The following is a 22,314-nucleotide window of genomic DNA, read 5'->3' on the forward strand; positions in this document are numbered from 1 at the left end:
AATAGTTCATGCATCTTCATCTGAATAAACACTTTCCCTTTGAAAAAAGCCAAGCTCTGAAGCTAGTAAGTTAGGAATTGATGTATTAGATATGACAGTTACACTTTAGGAACCCAGTCCCGGACAAAACGTCTATGGGTTCTTTCCAAACTAGGCAAGCTCTGGAAGAGAGGGGATGCTGGCTCCACAGAAGACTGATCTACCCAGGAAAAAAGGTCAGTAGGACACACAGATGCCTGAAGGCAAGGAAAAACCCATGTCAATAACTGGGAATTGGAGAGCTACCCACTAAGAAGAAAAGCTCATACACATGAACTTTTTACTTCATAGGTTACATACCTTCTGATTCTTGGGACTGCTTACTACTCCCACCCCCATAAAAGCATGTAGCATGTGGGATTTATTAGAGCTGAAAAGTTACAGTAATTCCCTTGAATGGTCATTGTTGGGGAATTCAAGGGCTTGGTGTCTACAGGCAGAGATTGTTTTAAATCCACCCCTGTTGTTGGAGAATGGTGTGGCAAGTGGACACAGTGGGCCAGCTTCTCAGTTGCCCTGCAGCTTAGTCATTTACACCTCTGCAAAGTGGGTGTAAAATGCCTAATCAGAATGGTAATGATTTAGAACCCCTTGCACTCAGGGCTGGAGGGAGGTGACTTTACATTTGGGTCACGTGGCTAGTTCTTCCTTTCCCCAGCTGGCCTCCAGAACAGATTGCCAGCCAAGGAATTCCCAAGAAAAACCTCTTAAAAGATTTCCTACCTGACTATCACTCATTCCCAAGAATTTATTTGCTCAGTATGGTGATTGGGAGGGTGGAGTTGCAAACTCTGTGCCTGTCAGTAGTGCTTGGTCACTTAATAGAGATACTTCCCATCTAAATAAGATGTTACCTTTATATCTGCTGAGCCAAGAAGCTTGAGGCTTTCTGTAGGACAGCAGACAGAGAGACTCATTTTCTCTGGATTGGGTGACTGCCCAGAAAGCTATTCCTGTCAACTGGAAACACCTGGTTCCAAAGACCATCTATAACACAGATTCTTCAAAGGCTGCATATCGATTACCCAAATAAGGTTCCCTGAAAAAAGGTCTAAAACTTTAGAGCTTACACTAGCCCTTCTGAACTACTGCTGATTCAAGTAACCCCATGGAGGTTTGAATACTTGTAAACATGGAATGGTCAGATGTAGAGAAAACAACTACCCACAGCAGCAGTACTTTGATGTAGAAGACAGTGCCATGCGCCTGTCCGCTACAGCATCACGCCTGGCTGTATGGGGAGGTACAGTTGGCAGTAGTACCTCAATGCCTGCTGGAAGACGTAATGCCTCTGGCAATTTTATATAATAGGGAAACTCATATTACACAGCCAGGTGGGATTTTTAATTTTTTTAATTTTTGTGTGTATGGAACCCTCTTGGTATTTAATTATGTCACCAAATGGAGCACTTCACAAAATAAATAAAACTAGTCTGAACTCATATGCTTTAATGTCAGTTAATGTTGCTTGCTGCCTCTTGCTCCCTTTGTTCATTAGCACAGCTGGAGATGGATGATATCACTGCAACAGAAAATGTCCCAGATACAAAGAAACAGCTGTAAACATTCAGGGCTAGCTTGTCAGCCCTTACTTGGCTATACAAGGGTGTAAGGAGCAGTAATGCCCCACTGCTCAGACTGTGTCTGCAGGCACATTGAGCTGCTTGCCCAGTGCTCCCCCCTGAGAGAAACAGACAAAATGGGAGGAGCTTTGGCACCACATCCCCTGTTCCTTAGTCACTGTAACTAGCCGATTACACAGAGGGAAGTCATTTCCTCCCCCACCCACCCTGAGCAAAGTGAAATGGAGGCCTGGAGGGTGTTGAAGAACTGTGACTCAGTGAGTTATGATTCATTCTCCAGTCTGCCCTGAACTCAGGTAGAGACATAATCTAGCTCTAAAACAGATCTGCACAGAAAGACAAAGAGCCAAAATGCTTACAAATGCTGAAATGAAAAGTAAACAGTTCACTAAGAGTAGTTTTTCAATTTATATGTACCTCAGCCAGAAGTCAGGACTTGGTGGCTTCAGTTCAGGGTGTGTGTTTGTGCGCGTGCGTGTTCTGAATTTGCTTTGCACGGGTGACCACTCCTAGAGATTTGTTTGATTTTCAGATTTGGACAAACTTTCACACTCAAAGCAAAAATAACCTGCTAAAGTTCTCCTGGACTCAGGTGGAAACACTGCAAAGCGACGAGGCTTCTGTCCTTGACTGCAAGCCAACTCAACACTGTTCAGAGCCAGGCAGCCGCAGGACTCCCGCCTGAGTTTGGGTTTTACCTTCTTGGTTACATTGTCAAAGTTTTCCCCACTTCCAGGGAGGTCACTTTACTGTATGGTACAGCTTAGTACCATTTTGGCTCCTTTTCGGGTCCATGGGGAAACCTCTGTGCCTGGCTACCTTTCAATATCTCACAGCTTCAAGTGCTGAGGGGCTTCCTTCTCCCTCAAACACATGGAGGACACAGAGGTCCTGCCTATGCCCCCACTCTTAAAGAGCCAGGAGCACTCCTGAAACACCTACTCCTTTGCTCCACAGCTAGTTCTGCATCCCCTCCTCTCTGACCCCAGAGCAACCCCCACTCCTTCCGGGGCTGAGGAAGCTCCCCTCCTGCCCTATGGAGAGGTGAGGGATTCCCAGCTGAGCCCCATCAGGGCAGCACCGAGAGGCATGAGGAAGCGCAGTGCTAAGGGGGGAGGTGAGAGGACAGGGACCAGCGGCCATGTCTGGACAGGTGTGTCTGGGGTATAATGGGGGTTGGGCTTGTGGGGAGTGACAGGTTAGTTCATTTGGGGGGCTAGGCCCTATTCTGTTTAAACTTCCAGAAGCTGTCAGGAACTCCCCCAGCAAGCCCTATCCAGCCATCCTCAGCCAAGGAAGGTGCCATGATACGGGACCTGGAGCATGGAAAGGGGGCTTCTCATTTTGCCAGCCCTCTGCTATGTCAGATCCACATTTGTCATTGGATTTTCCCCTCTCTGCCTCTCCTGACCTCAGCTCTCAAGCACAATGTGAACCAGTTAATGTATAAAGTTCAGACAATCCTACTTCTAAAAAAAGGGAAAATGGATTTGCCCACCCTGTGTGATTCTCTTTTGCCACCAGTCAGTTTCTCACCATGAACAGGTAACATTTAAAGACTCTAGTGGGAGCAATCCCTTTCACCAGTGCGCACTAAGGATTTCTCCCGAGGACTGTCCTCATAGTTCCTATTAAAACTATAAACATCTTGCTGAAGTTACATATATGGCAGGCTGATTCTTTGCTGAAATACAACTTGAATGTGGCTAGCGTAGGGAGAGTCACTGAAATGGGTAACTATATTCTGGTCAGTGCCAAATGGCTTAGCAGACCTGAGATAGTGGGTTCAAGCAACAAACAAAACACACGAGAATGGTAAGGTTCCGATATGTCATTTTGAATCTTGACCACATTGGCTCTATTTACAGTAACATGTTCAAACCCTTTAGACCTGTGAATGGATTCACTCACACCTGTTATTTCAGGGAAAAGTCTCATACTTGGGTTTTCAAAAGCTCTTCACACAAAGTGCTGCCATCTTCTGGGGACTTTACTGTTCTGTGCCTGAGAAACAACATTCTCTCTATAGTGGGACTTTATAGTGGGAGTTTATACGCAGTGCAGGTACTACATTACCTCTCTGCCTCTAGCAATGTTCAACCAAACTATATATTTAAGAACCTTACATAATATTGATTCAGCTTCTTTGCTGAATATTTCTCAGGCTATTAATGTTAATGTTTTTTCAAACTCATCCTGTAAAATCCTTACCTCTCTATAATGGAATAAACGGAACATTCCTTCTATCATTTTTAGTATGTGCTCAGTGAGATATATGGCTCTAAAACTAAAGCAAACTGTTTCTAATGTCTTGATCAGTGAATTGTATTTTAAATACATTGCCATTACTGTAACACAATACAGTCTCATGAAAATGGTAGAAAAGGAATTAAAAGGGACACTGTCAACTTATGTTTAACCTAAAATTTAAATGTTGTAAAACAACTTTTTATAAAAGATAAGACCATTGTTGCCATAATACTTACATTTCAGTAAAAACTGTTGTCTTTAAATACACAAACATTTTCAAGCAGTGTTTGAAACTCACACTGCAGCACTAAAAACCTGAAATTGAAACTGTCTATAAACAAAAATGAAACTGGTTTAATTGATTTGAATTGTCCTTGTTGTGTTATACAAAGAAAATAGAGACAAAGAAATTTTATTTTAAAAATTGTCACTTTTAATAATTTAAAATGTTGTTACTAACAAAAGTAAAGAAATGTGGGATTTTTATTTAACAGTTTGTAATTTTTAAGTTACCAGTGTTCCTTTTTGGTCTGAAATTGGTGAGTATTTCATACTGCTGCTAACTGTGATAATGCAATGCGTGCTGCCATGTTGGTTATGTAGAAAATAGTGTTGGACAGAAATTTCTTAAATGTATGCAATTTGTTCAGAATGAGTCATCACATAACATCCATGAATATAGTTCTTTCTGTTGCTCGTTGCAAGTATTTGAAGTTAGAAATTATGAACAGCATTATGAAAGTATGAACAGCATTGCTTAGACACCCAGCTCATAGGGGGTTCTTTCTGTTTTCTGATTAGATTAGCATCACTCTTAGGAGTTAGGTTTCTATTGCAAATATACACTAAAACTGCTTTACATGAATATTCTCTAGTATTCAGTAAACATTTATTGGTTTTGCAAACATTCCTGGCAATCTTGTTTACTAGAGTTTTCATGAACAGTGAACAAAAAAGGGTTTTGAATGCAATCAAAGACGATCTAAAAATTCAAACTACTATTCATAGCAAGCTTTCTGAAGAATTCACCCAGCTGTAATGGAAAGTCTGATTTATTGTAATCTTGTTATATTCTGATAGTGAATACTGTAACTGTTTGTGCCTGTTACATTCACTCTGTTGCCTTTGAAAAAATAAAGCCAGACCTTTGCCTCCTCTAACAATCACCCAAAAGGCAAATATTGCATGGAAAATAAGTTTTAACATGCATGTGCAAATGAATGATTTATGTATGTGACATAATTCTTCAATTTACATCTGTATCATGAACGTGTAAATGTTTAAGGTATTGTGTTTTATACATCATTGTACACCTCTGCTTGCCCAGGGAGTGTCAGTGACTAAACATTAACAAATTCATGATAGAGTACCTCATTTACTTATTTTAAGATCATAATATCTAGAGACTGTGCAGTCATAAATCCATCCCCCTGCTAGGACTGGTTTGATAACAGCATAGAGAATTTTTAAACTCCTATGCTGCAGCTGTCATGGAGATAAAAGAAGATTCGCTGTACCACCCTGTCTGTGTCTCAGAAGTTCTGCCCACTGGAATTTTTTTAAATCCTGGTTTCCTTTGCTTGGAAATAATCAGATTTTTCTCAGTGTATAGAATTTCCCATCTACTTGTGGGCAAGCTTGATCAAATTCAGGTTGAGTGGGCTGATGTTGTGATCATGAATCTGTTTCTGCCCGGGGTAAACCCAATGGGTTCTCTCTATCTTCTGGCATATCGGTGCTGCTTTGTGCTGCTCAGGTCATGCATGGTAGCCCTAAGGCAATTTTAGTTAGGGAAATTCCACATGGCATTCAGCCATTGTACAGTCTCCTACCCCTTCACCTCCTTGCTAACCATGTGCCCTGGTGATCCCTGGTAATCCATTGCTACTGGAATGGCGCTCAGGAGCCTTTGTGGCCAGAGCAAATTAGAGTAGCCTTAAGACATGCACTCAAAGCCAGACTGGTACCTGAATTGCCTCAGTATTAGGGGAGTAAAAAGAAGGCTTAAAGGTGCCTTTTCACACACGGATCCCTGCTGTGCTGATCACTCCTCACCAGGGATTCTAGGAACAATGTCTTCAACAAAATGAGAACAAAGGATGGACAAATCTTAATTATGAGGGCAGAAACTACCCTGCCCTAGACAAGATCCTTCATCCAGATAAGTAGCATCTCCCTCATTGTGTCTGGATGTAGACCTGAACAACTCACTCATATCCAGGTCCTTTTCTCGGACACTGGGAAAGTCGAGACTCTGCACCATCTGTGTCCAATGAAAAAGTAGATGCAGAAGTGACTGTTGGCTTTCAGAGCATGATGCGCAGCTATGTCTTCAGGCTTCTTCTTGAATCAGAGCTGAGTGCAAGACTGGCATTTTGTGAAAAAAATCAATACAGTTCTTCTCTTGCTGACATGGATCCTCAGAATAATGTCCCCCCCCCCCAAGTCAGGCCATGGGATGCTTTATTTTATAAATCAATAGAGATCACATGACACTTTAAACTGATACCACACATGATCTTAGCTGAGAAGTGATTTTTACACTTTGAAGTCTTGATTGGCACACTTAGCTCAAATGTAGGTAGCAAGCAGTCCACAACTGCCTAGAGCAGGGGTGGGCAAACTACGGCCCGCGGGACCATCCTACCCGGCCCCTGAGCTCCTGGCCTTGGAGGCTCGCCCCTGGCCCCTACCCTGCTGTCCCCTCTCCCCCGGAGCCTCAGCTCGCTTGCTCCGCCACCGGCGCAATGTTCTGGGCGGTGAGTTCCTGGGGCAGCGCAGCTGCAGAGCCCAGCCTGACCCGGTGCTCTGTGCTGCGTGGTGGTGGTGGCAGCGTGGCCCGGTGCTCCAGGCAGCACGGGCAGGGAGCAGCGGGGGTTGGATAGAGGGCAGGGGAGTTCGGGGTGGTGGTCAGGGGGCGGGGGTGTGGATAGGGGTTGGGGCGGTTGGGGGAGAAACAGGGGGTTATATGGGGGCAGGGGTTCTGGGGGGCAGTCAGGAAGGAGGGGGGGTTGAATGGGGTGGCAGGGGGCAGTCAGGGGTAGAGGTTCCGGGGGCAATCAGGGGACAGGGAGAAGGGGTAGGGGTTCCAGGGGGGCCGTTAGGAATGAGAGGAGGGATTGGATGGGGGCAGGGGGTCACAGAGGAGCCATCAGGGAACAGGGCCAGGGGAGGTTGGATGGGGCAGGAGTCCGGGGAGGTGGGGGGCAGATAGGAGGTGGGGGCCGAGCAACGACCCCCTCCCCTGACTGGCCCTCCATACAATTTATGAAACCCGATGCAGCCCTGAGGCCAAAAAGTTTGCCCACCCCTGGCCTAGAGCCCTGCAGCTTTAAAAAACAAGAAAAGTAAGCTTACCTGTAGGCTCAATGCAATGGGTACTAGAGATGGCAGTCAGTAAAATGCCTGGTCAGGATAAATTTTCTGGAGAAATAAGTCTAGTATTCCAAACAAACATTAATGATACTGGGGATCACAGAGAGAACTATCTTGGGAAAATCCAATGGTACTTTTCACAAGAGGAGAAGAGTTAGCCATAGTGTCCTCCCCAATTCGCCCTTTATTTTCATACTGTATTCTTCGTCACTTCCTGTCCTTATGCAGTTTTCCTACAATATATACTGTTAAACATCTGTTATGTCCCACCCAAGAGATGGCTGCAGTTCTATGGTTGTTGAAATGACTTCTGTTTATGTATATTATACATCGATTATACAAACTCATACACACTTTATATACATGTAGCTAGTGAATAGAATCCTTTTGGATAATGGAAATATTTAATGAAGATACTGACTTTATTTTTATAAGACATGGGACAACTTTAAAATTAAATAGTTCTCAAGTTTTATGAAGAAATATTTTTGAATGGAAGAAGAGCTATGGGAACAACTTGACTATACTTTTGAACTTAACTATTTGTCAAATGTCTCAACGCTCCTCCTGAAGGTATTTTAGTCAGTTACAGTTAATCATTACCTGAAACTATGTGAAAAATCTATCCAGAACCAGTGGACAGTACACTGTTGTTTTGCTAGACAGGGAAGAAAGGTAGACATTTGAGTCATAGCTATTAGTTATTCATTACACTTAAATTTAGTCAACGACTATAGGATTTTCCAATGTTATTCCCACTTTTGATTTATAGTGTTACTGATCTCCTAGGATAAGCTCCTCTAAAAGAGGGCAGAATCCTACTTCTCCCATTTAGCCAGGCTAATTGCTTTGTGGTGGGAAGAATAGGGAGTCCAGAGGCCATGCACAAGGGGCTTCACAACCCCCGGCTTGCTGTGGATCATGTCTCTCTAAAGAAGCATCCAGGCAGAGTTCAAGGGTGGGTTAGGGAAATGGTGGAGCTATGGAGAAGAGTTCTGCCAACTGCACAGAATCACTAGCTAGGAGCCCTGCTGTAGCAGCAGCCATGGACTGGTTGTGAAGATGCGCTGCATCCTGGACACAGGTGATGGGCAGCGAAAGATTCCATTCTTCGAGCCATGTGAAGCCTGTTTACTTGGGTTTTGTGCCAGTCATATGAATTTCACCTAAGGTGAGAAATCTAAAGAAACATGTTGGAAGTACCCTCTATGCACAAGCCATGCTGGAGTAAAGGTGGGTGGTAAAGAATACAGATGAGCATTTATTAATTTCCACTCTTGCAGAGTATGTAACTCATGAGCCACAATCATGGATGTGATTTCAATTAGGGTCCTTTAAGACACAGTACCAGCAATGGAGTGCGGTTGCTAATGATCTCTTATACCAGTTAAGTATTTATCATAATTGGATGAAATTTTTAAGCTTCATTTTTATTTCTTGTTTCTTAAAAATATTAAACAATTATCACAATTAAAGGATAATGTGAAAAAAGCAGATCTACAATTTTATAACCCTCTATTCAAACTGCTGCGGCTTTTGAAATCCACCAAGATCTAACTTCCATAAAATGCCTGCATAAAGCAGCATTCCTGATATAATACTTGCTTTCACCAGAGTTCCCTCACCACGAGTTTGCTCGCTCTGAATAATAAAACTTGTTTTCACCTCCAAGTACTGAACTGAGTTTATATAGTCACTTTCTACTACTTTTTGTATGATTTTCAGGGGATTTTTTGCTGGCTCTTCAGAAGACCCCATTCATTTTGTTTGCTTTTTTTTTTTGGAATGAACTATAATAACCTGATTTTTGCCAGTGCTTTGAAAATTATCAGTAATGACCCTTCGGAGACTTCGCTTTTTACCTGCATTCTTCTTTCATCTGTTCGTAATCTTCATGGAGATTACTCAAAGGATGCATTTTTGCTTCATTAGTTGTTATGGTGATGTGCTTGAGGAAGATATTATAATTATTGTTTGCTTGAAAGAAGCACCTATGCTTCAGGAAGTAGGTTTCACTAGAATCAGTTCAGGCTTAGGCACAGACACAGAATCACTAGCATTTGCTTGAGTGGCCCTTCTTGGCTTAAGAACTTTCTTAGTGCATTCTTGTGAGAAACCTTTACGTCTGCTCTTCTTTGGATTTTTATTTTCCCTATTAACATTCTGCTTAACAGCCCAGGCACCATCATGGGCTTGGTTCACTTCCACTGACATACTGAGGGGCAAACTATACTTTCCTGTGCGAACAGGGGTCACTGCTTGCAAGTAGATATTCAGGCCTGGGGAGGACAGATGGTATTTTCACCTCCATACTTTTGAGGGTCTCACCAGGAGAGGATAGCTTTAATCTCCATTGGGCAGCCATAGGTGCCATGTTTTCAGAAGTTGTTTGGGGACTGTACTGAATCAATGCATTTCCTGGTGCTTCAGTAGTATCTCATCTCTACTCCACACCTTTCGCTTCAATCCAATTAAGATCGTGGTTTTTCTTTCTGACATCCTGTCATGGATGTCTAGCTGTGAGCTCAAGCTCAACAAAGCTTAAACAGAGCTTTTAATGACCCCTCCCCATTTGTTGCTCCCCACTACCTCATTCTTGACCTCTGTGGGTGACACCACCAGCCTGCTTGTCTCAGACCCATAACCTGAGTGTACTCTGACTTGTTCCTCTCTTTAGGTCCCCCCATCCAGACTATGCCTAAGTCTTGTTGATTGTTTCTGCATAATGTCTCTAAGATAAAGCCTTTCCCCTACCCATCCACACTGCTAAAACTCTCATCCTGGCTGTCAGCATCTCACATCTCAATTACTGCAACACACGTGTGCCTGGCCTTGACAAATACAACATTGTCCTGCTCACATCCATTCAGAATACTGCTGCAAATTTCTCACTCAAAGTCAAGATGCTGACTTCCTCCTGTGCTTGTCCCCGCTTTTCAAACAAGCACCTTTGTGCTTTCTCCCATGCTGCCCCTCAGGCATGGGAGGAGCCGCCAATACACATCTGCAAAGGGCTTCCTTGTTATCCTCTTTCAGATTTCTCCATAAAGCTCAGCTTTTTTGTGATGCTTTTCTGACATCACACCGTGTCCCAGCAAACACATAGGAGTTATTGCAGGAGTCCTTTGATTCATGAGAGCTGCTTTAGTTGGAGCTGGAACAAACACGCAGGAAAATCCCAGCTACTGATTTGCATTTTCTTATTAGTTGTTTGCGATACTGAATTTAAGTGAAGAGTTTCAGATCCACCCAGACACTGTCCAAGCCACTCCAGTGGTTTGACAGACCCTCACTTCAGTGACACATACTTCTCTCAATGAACTTCTAAAAATGAAATCTTGATAATCACAGGACATTCATCTGATCAGAGATGCCCAAAATCCAGTCACTCTTACATTTTTTAACAATCAATGGGCACTTTCTTGTACCCAGAACCTTGGTAGAGGGACACTCCATCAGTTTCCTTTCATTGCAAGTTTCAGTGAGCTGATGGAGTCTGCCAGGTTGATGAGCTGCATGTACATTGTAAAAGACATCATGAATCTGGCTGAGCATATTGAAGTGCTTCTTAGATTATCATGTTCCTTAATTTAAAATTTCAGTGTAGCTGATGAATCACTCATACTTATCACAATGTTTATTCTAAAAGGAGCAGTCATCCAGAAATAAATGTAACATGACATAAAAAGTCTGAATAACTAACGTGGACAAATAGCAATACTAAGCATTGCTTTTGTTTATTCTACAAAAAGAGGATTAGACAAATGAATCAGTGTCCATATGAGACAAATATCGTTTTACCTGGGCTGGTATACAAAGGGTGCAGACATTAGATCATGATTTAAATATGTAGACATATGCATTTCAATGATTAGAAGGCCATTCTTATTTCAATCAAGATACCATCATGGCTTTTGGGGGATGGATGATTATTTTTCTATTGGGACAAAATTTGTTTGGTCCCTGAAGTGAGGCAACTATATCTATTGTTAGGCACCTTAATAAGGGGCCAGATTTTCAGACATGCTGAGCACGATATCTCCCAATCAAGTCCGTGGGACTTGCACCAGCTGAGGATGGTCTCTTAAGGACCATATACCAGTTACGGATATCTAAAGTGCTCAACTGAATGAGACAAGAGTCCTGTGGGGAAAAAATAGTACAAGGTCATGAAATTAATCCATATGCCCAAGGAAGCACAATTAAGATTGCACAGCCAACCTTATTCTGGCACTTTCTAACTGCTGAGTGCTTGGCTTTGCAACCATAATATTCTTTTAATGTAACTTATTTGTATAGAATTCCGACTCACACATGTGTGTATCTATTACCTACAAGGAATATAATAAGGTACCATAATAAAATAGCATCAAATATTTGTTTCACATCTGAATTTTGGCAACCAATACTTTTTATAGCTCATTTCGTTGACTTGCTTTGCCCATAAAGAACCCTGAAGGATTCAAGATTTTTTAGATCTAGCTTCAGATTACATCTTTCCTACCTGTGGATGTCGGGAAAATGCACAAGCACCAGCTCCTAAAAATGCACAAGCACCAGCTCCTAAAGTGGAAACTTTTCAACTGGTTTGTTAAAAGGCCAAGGTAGGGATGTAAAAGGGTGTGTCAAAAATGTGCATATGACACCATATCGATTGAATATCGTCATATTGAGTGACTGTTGGTTTGTTTCTGGGGTCTTTTTAAAGAGACATCTAACACAGCAGGGGAGTGAAATGGATAGTGGATTTTTAAAGTGAGAAAATATGAAGACCCATTTTGGATCTGTGTGTAACTGTGTAAGGAACAAAGATAAGGAATACAAAACAAGAACCTATATCCATAAGTTCATCTCTCACGAGAAGGGAATCTCTGTTCACTTACAAGAAGGAAGACCAAAATAATCCGACTGTATGCTTCATCAACACAAAGAAAAATTATACCATAATTATATTCAACTGGATTATCACAACCAATTTTCTTTTGCAGGGATGTGCATATTCAGTTTAGAGAAGAGCTATTTAATTGATTAAAGGTACAGATTGCTTTTAGCTATGATGGCAGAGGCATTTAGGCCAATTTTTAATGTTGCCAACTATCATGATTTTTGTCCAGAGTCCTGTGGTATTTGGTATTTTTCTTAGAGCCCCAGCTGATAGAATCAAGAGATTGCATGACAATCTTAGCTTTCATTAAAAATAACAGACACTCATAGCACCTCAGAATGCACAATACTTAAGCTACAGGTATTCCCTCTTACAGTAGGATTAAACTTAACACCAGTGTTGAGATCAGGAAGAAATTTTCCACTGCCACATGTTTGCATTGCATATTTTTACCTTCCTCTGAACTGAGCAGGCATCATATGTTAGGGTCACGTATGTTTATCCCATGTGATTGGTTTTCTTGCAGTTGAGAGGAGGGCATTCATGTATCTTGGTCCTTTCTTTCTTCTATTTCAATGCTAATGCTAAAAAAATAAAATTCCAAAATAACTTTTCAGTATTGAATCCTGTGAGGTCAAATTAAACTTTGTACTAAACCAAATTGCTTAGTTCACTCCCAATGAATATCACATTGGAAAACAAAATAGGAGATGAACTGAATTCCTGTGTAGTCAGGCCAACTGACCTCTCCACCCTCTTCCTTTGAGGAGGGATCCATGAATGGTTTTCCAGGCTCCAGAAAATTAAACAAGTAAAGTACTCCGAAGGGATCTTGGGTAAAAGGACACTACTGGATGCTTCCTTTTCAGTAGTTCTATTTCTCTTATTTGGTGTTATCAGTGGAGCCTTCAATTGCAGTCCATGCTTAGATATCACAGTGCTGGAGTCTCATGGCTTTTCTACACAGAGCTGCAGCGTGCTCTACAGGGGTGGGTGCTATCTCGTGTGCATTAATGTAGTCCGTGTGAAACCATAGGTGCTGGAACTAGGGGTGCTGCCGCACCCCCTGGCTTGAAGTGGTTTCCAGGATATGGAGTTTGCAGTTTGGTTCAGTAGCTCTCAGCACCCCCACTATACAAATTGTTCGAGCACCTCTGTGTGACACGGACAGGACTATATCAAGATGGGAACTATGTACCTTTTAGTTTGTGCCAGCAGGATCTACACAGGGCAGATAAAGCACTCTATGGTTTAAACCCCTGTAGGGTGCACTGCGGCACTGTGTAGACAAGCCCTTAATATAAGTGATGCCCTCTGAGAAGTTTGAAAACAAAATTTCTAGCCCTGCAAATTTATTCTTATTAAAATCTCCATGTTTGTCAAGCTCTTTTTTCAAACTCTGTTGGAATGTACATTCTTAGCTATAGTTGGTAATGACCTTGTTGATTACATCTTGCCTATGTTCTAAGGGAACAGGCTCTTTAACTGTACATCAATAGATATTGAGCAAGTTCCAAGCTTTTAAGGCACAGTTTATTATGTGGTTTGCACAACTCTACTGTATTAATTCTCAGATTACGGGTATTTGAGACAGGGTAATTCTAAACACTTTAGCCCTTTCTCTGTTTACTAGATAGAGTTTGAAACACTACCAATAAGCTATTTTGTTAACCATGCTGGATAACTACAGTTGGCGAGACAGGCAATAAACCAGCATCTGCTTTCGTATTTTCTGTAAATCAGGCTGCAAATAATTAAACTTCAGATTTCTGGAATCTACCCAATTAATGGGAAAAAAGCCTGCTGCGTTCAGTGCCCTGGAATGTTCTTTTACCATGAAGTCATAACTGATATTGTACTAGTTGAAGAGTATTCTGCTCATCTCCTTATAGATCTTTATAATTTAGACCCATCTATTAGCAGGATGAATTAATTTCTGCTGACAGTGGTCTGGGGTCCTAAAGAAATATTGTTTTTCTTGAGGCATTAAACATCTCCATCACAGGATACAGTCCTGAAAGCACCTATAGATTACTCACTCTAATGCTACTACCTTGAGTAGTCATATTAAAAATCAATGGATTACTCATGACAGTAAAACCTAGTAAAGATAGTAAACATTTGCAGGCTCTATAACATTTCCATACTTCAGGCAATATTCTATAATTATTCATCCTTTTTCTCCGTCTTTGTCTATATTTATGTGTGTCTGTAGACCCAATCACTGCTATAAAAGTAAAAGATTTGACATAACTACACATGAAAATTCATCTGGACAAACCAATTGTGTATACAGGGGTCAGCAACCTTTCAGAAGTGGTGTGCCAAGTCTTCATTTAGTCACTCTAATTTAGGGTTTTGCGTGCCTGTAATACATTTTAATGTTTTTAGAAGGTCTCTTTCTATAGGTCTATAATATATAACTAAACTATTGTTGCATGTAAAGTAAATAAGGTTTTAAAAATGTTTAAGAAGCTTCATTTAAAATTAAATTAAAATGCAGAGCCCCCTGGACCGGTGGCCAGGACCCAGACAGTGTGAGTGCCACTGAAAATCAGCTCGCGTGCTGCCTTCGGCATGCGTGCCATAGGTTGCCTAACCTTGGTGTATAGTCTGATACTTTTCATCAGCTCTTAACACAGTCCCCTTAAGACAGTAATGGGAAAAGCTCAAACAATTCAGGGCAGAAAATCCCCCAAAAGAAAGACAGAGCAGAAAGGGAGACACCCGATAATAAGGTAGCACTGGGAGCAAGGAAACATACAGTAAAAGGAGTGAAACCTTTAGGAATTTGGTAGAAAACACAGCAAAGTGCTGGGACAGGATGAGAATTTAGACTGGGATGTGCAGAAGTAGTTACTTGTTCTGCCGAGTACAAAAATATATAGTGGTGTTTCATTGTGAAAATAGTCATCTCACAGAAACATGATTTGACTCAATTTCTCACTCTTGGCCAGCGAGCCTGGAAGTGCTATAGAAGTACTTAGTTGAGGGGAAGGTGGGGCTTTTTATGACCCACAGCAACAACTCTGGCTGAGAAATCATATCAAGTCCCTCCCAGCTACAAGAACCATAGCTGTGATGGGGGGGTGGGGCGCACTTCAAGAGTGATGATGTTGTAAATGGCTATAAAAAGGAAAGTAGGGAAGTTAACAGAGAAGATAAACATATTTCAGCACTTTGGTTACACCTGATGATTCAAGTGATTAAGCGTTAACAATGCACTGAACTCAGTGCCTTAAATTGTGGGGGTTATGGGAGAGCAAACTCACCAACGCACTTCAGCATTATGTCCAAATCTCTAAATACTAATTTTTTTTGTGCGTGGTGTTTTTTTCACTTCAGAAGCATATCCTTACTTGTGTTTTCAGTACTTGGTTCCAGCCTGCTTGGGATCAATTAGCATAAGGCAGTGTGCATAGTATTCAGCATGGTTTATAACTATGATCTGTTTTAAAAAAAAAAGAATGGCTATTAACAAAGGTAAGTTTCTGATAGATAAACATATTTTTGAGCCTGTGTAATGCTGTCTTCTCCTGGAGATAAATTCTGCAATTCTTCACTCTACACTCCAGTTGACTTCAGTGGGAGTTTAGCCTGAATAAAGACTGCAGGACTTGCCCTTTGTTTGAAGAGAAGATATATAGACAGAATAACAACCTAATATTTTATGAAATCTCAAGAAGAACCTGAGTAAACTGATGTCACACTGAGGTTAACTGGGCTTGTGTTGTGCTGCGGGCATTGGGCATTTAAGAAAATATTTAACTCGTGGCTTACACTTGTATTATGCAGATGAAATAGGTTAGAAACCATCTTGGAAAAGCTCTTCTGCAGGCGACATGGTCTGCAGTAGTCTGCCCTGAGCTTCATATCATCATTCAGGACCTTGGCAATTTCTGAGAAGGACTGAGCTTGATAGTTGCGGCAGATGTTGTCGGCATAGATAAACTTGCAGGAAAGTGTTGCTGGCACGTTGTTGATGTACACATTGTACCGTATTGGTGAAAGAACTGAATCTTGAAGAAGACTGTTAATCTGACAGTTCCAGGAACTGCAATTGTCACCTATGTGTATTCTGAACTGCCTATTTTGGAGGAAGAGCTCTACTACTTCACCCAAAGTGGGGCAATGCGAGAGAGTTTACACGGAAGGCCTCTCTGCAAACCATGTCATAAGCAGCAGTCCAGGAAGATGGCTCCTGTCTTTGGTTTTCAACAAAATCTATTTTCTATAAAGGTTGTCAAGGCCAAGACTTGATCACAGGTGCTACGTTCTTTCCTGAACCCTGCCTGCTCAACCTGCAAAACATTGTCCAACTCCGGAGCAATTTCTTAGAAGATCAAGCACTCAGACACCTTAAGACACCTTCAGACACACTGACAGCAAGCCATGTGGTGAGGGTCCTTGCCCAGCATGAGCATGGCAATAATCTTTGCTTGACGCCAAGTACATGGCAGCTTCTTCTCATTAATGACTCGTATATAGAAATTAGTGAGCCACTGTGATGCCTTTGGTCCAAGGTGCTTAAGGAATTCTGGCAAGATGTTATCGTACTCTGCCACTGTACCTGGTTTGATGGAGTTAAGGGCCTTATCTAGCTCATCAACCGTAATTAACTTTGGTTGACTCCTGCCTACATTCTAATGTTGAAGTTGACACCATTCATCATGTACTTTGTGTTTAATCATTTCTCTAGCAGAACCTTTGCTTTGCTTGCAACCTCACTAGGTGGTTTTGGCCTGGTGATCACTGAACAACACCCAGCCAATAGATCAGATTCCACCACTTCTGGCTGGAATAAGTGAAGTCAAGCTTCCCCATAAATTCCTTCCACCAAGCAGTGTCCAGAGACTCATGAGATGGTCTGCAATGTCTAGGACACCAGATAATTCAAATTTCTGGAGCAGGGCTTGGTAATCGGCACTCAGGCAGAGCGTTTAAATTGATTGACAATAGCCTCGTGGTATAGCTAAACATGCAGCTTTGTAAATGGCTCCTTGGAATCAGCATAGGCTTCATTGACTGGGGTACAGTGTGATCGAATGGTAACCACACTACCAGTTCAAGAGCATTGCAGAACTTTTCCCAATCTGCCTTACGAAAATTCCACCTGACACTTGATTGAACTTCAAATGGTGGGTAGCTGGAGCCCAATGAGGGCATCAGCTAATTTGTTACTAATTTAAATTAGTTAATCTCTTAAGTGCAACTCTCCCTGTCCTTTCTTCATTGAAGTGTTTCTAGTCAACTTCATGACCAGGTACAATAAACATCTTTTTAAAAAAAAAAAAAAACCCAAAAAACCCCAAACCAGATGATTTGATGGTAGGATGCGTATTAATGGTCCATCCTTCAAGATGCAGAATCCATCCTGAGAAGAGCAGAACAGCCTTGTGACAGGGCAGAGTCCTGCTCCTGTCTCTTTTCAAGCAACAAACCTCTCAGGGACCTTCTTCTGGTCAAACATCTCATGGTTTACGTCACAGTGTTCTTCCCACCACTTCTATAAACTCACGCAACTCTGTATATACAAGATCATAAAACCCTTAGCTCACTCAGCCAATAAGGAGGGACACAGAAGATATCTTCCCCCTGAGAGAGCTCTGGCAAGCCTGCAGATCTCTCTCTTCCCCTGAGTACTTCCTTTACGTACCTTTTCTACCGCTTGGGTAATGGGCTAATTAGCCTTTTGGGCTCTTCTCAGCCAAACCCAATCCACACGTTAGGCACAGCTCTTCTTAATCAGGGCTAATTGAGAGCAACTACTTGTAGTGGCAGTGACCAGAGTGCTGCATCAGTTGCTGTTTCCCAGCACTCTGTCACAACCCTCATCGCCTATTAATTTCTACTGGGCCTTAACTCAGACAGCTCAGGGTTATAATAAGGTGTTGTGCTCTTAGACTTTTTGCACCTACTTTCTACTGAGTCTTACAAATGAGAAATTATGAACCTTTACTTGTAACTCTAATAGCTAAAACTCCCTCCTCTTTAAAGAAGCATTGAATACGTGACATCCCCCATCCACCCAATGAAGCGAGAGAGCTTCAAATATTGATATGGGAGGCTGCAGTGTAGCAGGAATGGCTGGACTAAGATTAAGAAAGGAATGGACATGAAGAGTTCATGCAGTTGTTAGCTCTAGGGAGCAATTAGTGTGGGGAACAGACTCCCTAGCAGCAGCTGAAGCTGCATTTAGAAATATTTGGAAGAATACAAAGAGTAATTGGGGCAGTGGACACTGAGGACCTGATCTTGTTTTCACTAGAGTTGATAGTTTTGCCACTGACTTCAGTGGAGTAGGACTGGGTCCTAAAGGGCTAAGATGAAATTCTGTCCTCAGATATGTAACATAGGCATACCTCCCTCTGAAGTACATTGGAGTTTGTACTGATCTAAATACGCTGTGTGGACTCAGTACTGTAAATTAGCATTTCATTTACAACAGTGAATCAAAAATCAATTTCCTTTTGAATCACAAGTTCTGCAGCCAAGTTCATTCCTATGTAACTCCAATAACTTCCACTCCATTTGGCCCCTCATGTCTCAGGAGTAAAGAAGTATGGAACCCTCATTGGAAAAAAGTATTAATTAAATACAAACACATGCACTTTAGTCCATAAAGCCATCACTGCTTTCTCTGAGTAAAATACCCCTAATCGTGTGTTCAGAACAAGCAGTTAATGGTGAAGCAAGGTGTCCTGAAAGAGACTTGTTCACTCCCAGCTATGAGAACAGCATTAGTAAAACACAGTATCTAACAAGTCACAAGGTGTTACCTAGTATTACTGTGCACTACCCAACAGGACCAAATTCTGCCCTCAGCCATGACTGTACACCCCATTTGACCATAATGAACCTGCCTGGGTGTAGCTGAGAGTAGAATCAGCACCATATTGTGGCCCAAAAGCCTAACAGACTTGCATTTAAGAACTTCTCTAAAACCTGAGGGACGAGCTGGTGAGCAACTTCCTATAGTGCAATCCATTCCCTAAAATTAACCAAATGTAAAACCCTCAAGAAGCTACCTAGAACATCTTCTGGAGCAAAAGCCTTGCAATTTGTATTTATTCAAGATAACATTTATGGGTGTTTAAAGTTAGGCCTCTTCATCTGTATTTAGGACCCTAAGTCAAACTGACCCAAGGACTTTCAGTTGCTATTAATACCTAGCTCTTATAGACCTTTCCATCAGTAGTTCTCAAAGTGCTTTACAAAGGAGGTTAGTATCATTATCCCCATTTCAGGCACAAGAGGGGAAATGACTTGCCCAAGTGGCCAGCTGGCTGAGCCAGGATTAGAGCCCAGCTCTCCTGAGTCCTGCTCCAGTGGTCTGTCCATTAGAACCACACTGCTGTCTGTGCATTTTTATGTCATGGGCAATTTCTGCCACACACCCAGTCTGTGGAACCAATTTAATTATTATTACTTGTCTTACAGTAGTGACTAGAGTCCTCAGTCAGAATCACAGCTGCATTGTACAAACACATAATAAGACAACCCCTGCCCCAAACAACTTGTAATCACCCAATTGGGGTGTGGGAGGTCAGGATTTGGGGATCACCCCTTGCTTGTTGCAGAGGACAGTTTAGTGGGGCCTTCAACAATTATGTTGAGAAAGAGGGGTTTGGAGAGTGGGGATGGGCTGAAAGAATGATGGGACCATCAACCATTCTCTCCTTCCACTGCTGAATAGGGGTAGAGTAGAGGGTTTACTGTGCTAGTGGAAATGGGGGAGTTTCATTTCTGCCCTGTGGCCTTCATGGGCCTGTCCCAATGGGATTCCTTGAGCTGTGTGCTGAGGAGAGGGTTTACTGTTTCCGTGCATGTGTGCAATAACAGCTATGATGCCATGAATGATTATTAAAGATAGAACATACCAGTAAATGAGCGTAGCTTTATCTTTTCTGTTGTAAACCTGAGTGAAGTGTTCAATCGCTGGGTTAATACATAATTTTTACATATTTTTCATTAATAGGATCATTTGATCTGGATCAGTCAAAGCAAAGCTCTTATTTTCATGATGATTAATAGGTTAACAGTTGTAGAGTACATGGAATTTGTAAAGGATTACAAACCATGTATTGTGTGGGACTGGATTCTTGGCAGACTTCTCTGATTATTCTAATACATGTTTATAACCACATTTATATATTTTAGACCTTTTAATGCAGTAAAATGTTTGAAAATACCAAAATGTGCTTTAACCTACATTGAAGGACTAATCACCTTCACCATTTCATGTTTAATACAAAAGAAACAAAGACAGTGCTTAGGTCATAGCCACTCTTACAAAACATCTAAAACTGGTAAATGAAAAGAGTGAATATTCATAGCCAAAAGTGAAAGGAAATGCTAGCAGATCCTTAAATTTTAACTGCACAAGCTGCTACTCAATATCAAGAGAAACTAAAGGAGACATTCACTAATATATCTACTTTTCAGTATATTTCAGAATGAAACATGTCCTCTTTAGCAATCAGCATTAGTATCTCTTAAAAAACCCTGTTGTATGAACTATAATAAACCAAAATGTGATTACTTTTAAATACATTTATGAATTCATCATAGATGTGTATTTCCTCTATGCCCAGTTGTAACTTAAAATAACAAGAATATAGATCTAGAATTTGTGTAGCAAGTTTTTTAGCCATGCATTATAGTGAGATTTTTAGCCATGCATATACCACTTACCTTTCAGGGCAGGCCTTTAATTTCGGAAAGTGCTGAAAGGCATTACCGTACCCATTATCAAAAATCTTTTCTAGACATATCATTTATCTTTGTTGTGGTAATAAACAGATTCCCAGTGTTCTGGTATTAACAGTCCAGAAGTAACATATTAGCTTTAATTTTCCTTCCACAAGTTAAAATGATTATTTTGGGTAAAGCACATGGTTTTAGAAGACTATGAAGATACAGCCCTAGTAAAAGACAGAATGGCTGGTTGATTTACATGAAATACCAAGTGCTTGTGTGAGAAAAGGTTAAAATTAGATTGACGAGCAAATGTGTTACCAGACTGCTGGCTGACAAATGGCAAAGCTATGCCAATGTATTACTTATACTGGAGATGTACTAAAAGTAAGCAGGAGGATAAAAACTATGTGCTAGAATACATTCAAACTTAGCATAAACAAAGAATGCTGGGGTGGCCACAACAGAGGCATGCCAGGGATTTACATATTTTGTGGCAATAAAATACAGCGTGGGTACAATTTAACAATTAGATATGGAGATCCAGACGCCTGTTTTGTGAACAAGTCAAGAGGGGCTGCTTTGATGGTATACAAATTCGTTTACAATGATATTCTTGTTGTATGACTATACATCAATTTTCTGATAAACTTCTTTCACTGACCATGGAGACTAAATGGTCCTACTTCCTAAGACACTCTTTCTCAGTTAGGAGAGACAATGCAAATAAGAATTAATCATATAACACAGTCGTTCCCATCTTGACCAAGGTCTGATCGCTTCTTAGTGGCCAGTGAAGAGCAGTCTGGTCACATGGCACTGGCCCCCGTTTTCTCCCAGCTATTTCTACAGTGATACAGGTTTTAGCCAAATTATAACTATTTAGGACAAAAATTTCAAAAGTATCCGTTAATTGTACATGCCTCGCATGAGACACCCGGGGCTTCATATTTGGAGATGCTGGGAACCGACAACTCACATTGACGTCAACTAGAGTTGTGGGTGCTCGGCCCATCTGAAAATCAGGTCCTAGATGAGTCAAGTTGGACACACAAATACTGAAGCACCAAAAACTTAGTAGACACTTTAAAAAATATTGGCCTTATTGACTTATCAGCTAAGTAGATAGGTAGTCTGATATGTATGTGATGTTTCTACAAAATGTAGGTACAATATTTAAATAGAAACAAAATTATAAATGTTTCAGGCTGCTACTTCATAAACACAACCTCACCATGCTGCTATACGTGTATTTTAAATAGCAACTGTTAAAAATTTTAGCTAGCATGCAGGACCCTTACTCATGATGAATATAATCTGTATGTCCACAGCAATACTCTATGGGCTCCAACATGTAACATGTTCCCTTTGAAGTTAATGGAAATTCTGCCATTGACTTCAATGAGATTAGAATTTGGCCATAGTGTGAACTTTACAACATTTAAGAATTGACTAAATGGGAGTTTACACAATAGACTTCATGGA

The 22,314-nt window shown here is 41.3% G+C and overlaps 1 protein-coding gene across 3 annotated transcripts in view; it reads right to left on the reverse strand.

Moving 5' to 3' along the window:
- Nucleotides 1-21,077, reverse strand: part of ITGB6 (integrin subunit beta 6) — a 74,123-nt gene extending 53,046 nt beyond the window's left edge. The window contains exons 1-2 of one of the 3 annotated variants that reach the window (XM_034785624.1): nucleotides 20,827-21,077; nucleotides 12,586-12,716 (exon numbers count right to left, since the gene is read on the reverse strand). The gene's annotated coding sequence lies outside the window, so the exon portion shown is untranslated. The remainder of the gene's footprint in view (nucleotides 1-12,585; nucleotides 12,717-20,826) is intronic. The other 2 variants (XM_034785621.1, XM_034785622.1) reach the window with 2 other exon arrangements.
- Between the last annotated feature and the right edge of the window lie 1,237 nt (nucleotides 21,078-22,314).

This window comes from Trachemys scripta, chromosome 11 (genome assembly GCF_013100865.1).
Source record: "Trachemys scripta elegans isolate TJP31775 chromosome 11, CAS_Tse_1.0, whole genome shotgun sequence".
NCBI classification, from domain to species: Eukaryota; Metazoa; Chordata; order Testudines; family Emydidae; genus Trachemys; species Trachemys scripta.